Here is a 3,108-nt window from a genome sequence, read left to right as displayed (position 1 = left end):
AAGCCTGTGAAATCCCAGTGCTATCCCCTGCAACCAGATGATATGGGCAGTGTAACCACAATTGGTAGGGGCAGGATGAGGTGGGAGAGCCCAACTGGTGCATTTGTGGCTTTGTACTCCTACTGTTGATGACTGCCAGGCCTCAGCTGCTTCCCCTCTGTATCTCCATCCCATAGCTGGGATGAGTTGCAGCATGTTACTGTCACTCAGGGAAAAATGCTTCTTTTTCTTCAGTTTTCAAAGTTGTAGATAATGTGCTCAGTAGCCTGACACACTTCTGCAGCTTCTTTGGGTGCCTGCTGCTAGCTCTGGAAGGATGAGGGGAAGGTAGTGCTGAGAGTGTGAGGGATGGCAGCCAAACTTGTTGGCTTTGTTTTCTTGCCTGGCAGTGACAGTCACTGGACCACCACAGCTGCATCTCTGTACTTTGTCTTTCCCTAAGTTGCTGGGTTCAGCCACAGCATCTACCAACCACACAGGCAGGAATACTCTATCTCTTTGCTACTCTAGACGGCAGGGAGTGCAGGCAGCATCTTGATTCCTCCCCTCTCCTGAGACTCACAGTGAGCTTTGGACTGCATCCATAGTACCTATTTCTGCTCTTTTCCTTTCCTCCTCCCCTACTTGTTCTGACTCACCCACCTTAAGATGTTTCGATATGTGGATCCTCAGATGTGTTTGTCTGGTGAGCAGGGAATCCTTTGTTGAATTATAGCTGTTGAAATAGTTGTAACTTCAAGGAGAGAGACCAGGGTAACCTATCACACTGCCATTCCTCTGACATCCTATCCTTTATCTTTTGACTGGAGACTTAATCTATTTATATTTAAAGTGATTATTGATATGTACATAGTTATTGCCATTTTATTATTCATACTTATGTTCCTTTTTTTCATCCTTTTACTTTAAAAGGTCCTTTTAACATTTCTTGGTTTGGCAATGATTGAGTCCTTTAGCTTCTTCTTGTCTGGAAAGGTCTTTATCTCTGTCATTCGAATCTAAATTATAGCTTTGCTGGGGAGAGTAGAATTGGTTATAGGTCATGCCAATCCCTTCTGGCCTGCAATGTTTCTGTTGAGAAATCAGCTGACAGTCTTATGAGAGCTCCTTTGTTGGTAACTAATTGCTTTTCTCTTTCTGCTTTTAAAATTCTCCCTCATTTTTTTTTTCCTAGCTGGTTTGGCTCAGTGAATAGAGTGTCAGCCAGCAGACTGAAGGATCCTGGGTTTGATTCTGGTCAAAGGTATACGCCAGGGTTGTGGGCTCGAAACCCAGTAGGGGGCATGCAGGAGGCAGCCAATCAATGAGTCTCTCTCATCATTGATGTTTCTCTCTCTCTCCCCCTCTCCCTTCCTCTCTGAAATGAATTAAAAATGTATTTAAAATAAATAAATAAAAATCTCTTTTGTTTTCTTTAACCTTTGGCATTTTAATTATGATGTGATTTAGAGTGGGCCTCTTTGGGTTCATCTTGTTTGTGACTCTCTGTGCTTCCTGAATTTGTATGTCTATTTTCTTCACCAGGTTAGGAAAGTTTCCAGCCATTATTTCTTCAAATAGGTTCTTAATCCCTTGCTCTCTCTCTTCTCCTTCTGGTATCCCTATGATGGGCATGTTGATATACTTGGTGTTGTCCCAGAGGCCCTTTAAACTATCCTCATTAAAAAATTTGTTTTTCCTTCTACCATTCTGATTAGGTGTTTTCTGTTAACTTGTATTCCAAATTGCTGATTTGTTCCTGTGCTTCATCTAATCTGCTTTTGATTCCATCTAATGTATCTTTCATTTCAGTTATTGTGTTTTTTTATTTCTGACTGGTTCTTTTTTTATGTATTCTGCCTTCTTTTTTAATATTTCATATCTCTTTGTTGAAGTTCTCACTGAGATCATCTATTCTTCCCCTAAGTTTATTGAGCATTCTTATAACCAGTGTTTTGAACTCTACATCTGGTAAATTGCTTGCCTCCATTTTGTATAGTTCCTTCCCTGGAGTGTTGTCTTGTTCTTTCATTTGGGACATGTTTCTTTGTCTCCTCATTTTGGCTGTTTCCCTGTGTTTGTTTCTATATATTAGGTAGATCTGCTATATCTCCCAGTTTTGGCAGGCGTCCTTATGTAGTAGGTATCCTGTGGGACCCAGTGGCACAGTCTTCCTGTTTACCTGAGACAGGTGCTCTAGGGGTGTCCCTTGTGTTGGTTGTGTGTGGTCTCCTGTTGTGATGGAGCCTTGATTGCTATTGGCACGTCAGTGGGTGGGATTGGCACATCAGTGGGTGGGCTAACTGGTGGTGACTACAGAGGACAAGCTGTTGTGTGGAGGCTGGCCCCTTGCTTTAGCAGGGCTCTGGTGCCTGCTGAGTCCCCCTTTGGGTGTGTTTTTTTTGTGTGGCACTAATTGGGTAGTGCTCAAGTGTGGTCTGAAGCTGGCCATCAGGTATGGTGGTTTAGGGGCCTCTTGGGAGGGGCTCTGGTGCAGGTCAAGGTCAGCTGCTACCTGTATCTGACTTAGGGCCACCTGATAGGCGTTACAAAGGATCTGCAATTTGGTGGTAGCTGCCCGTGCTGGGCTTGAAGGTGCCTTGGGGTGGTTATGCTGTGAACGGAGATTAGTTGCACTAGTGCTGAGCTTGAGGCCATTTGGCAAGAGGTACAGGGTATCCTGAGGCCAGCTGCTGCTTGTTTGGGATTTGTGGACCTTTGAGAGATTTTTAGGAAAGTCTGCAGTATGGGGCCAGGACAGCCATTTATGTGGATTATCCTCAGAAAGATCTCTGGTGTGTACTTGAATTAGGTGGTATGGGGGGGTCTCAGAGAATCACCAGGTGGGGCAAGAGCAGTGTTAGATTAATGGAGGCTCAGTTTTGGCACCTGTCTGCACCTGCAGGTGGTGTTGGGGAGATCTCCACAAAGGAACAATGATGCCTGATAACACTTCTGTCCCAGAAGAGCTGCTCTTGCCCTGATGCCAGATCATTCAGTTTCTCCCTTGACGTCCCTGCAGCTCGTCTAGCTGCTGTTACTTCTCTGGAGCTTAGGGTGAATGTTTGTGAGTAAGTGGGTCTCTGCTTGAGACCTTTAAGATTGATAGTTACAAATTAGTCATGGGGA

The sequence above is a fragment of the Plecotus auritus genome, assembly GCF_963455305.1.
Source record: "Plecotus auritus genome assembly, chromosome: 10".
NCBI lineage: Eukaryota > Metazoa > Chordata > Mammalia > Chiroptera > Vespertilionidae > Plecotus > Plecotus auritus.
This window is presented reverse-complemented; position numbering follows the sequence as displayed.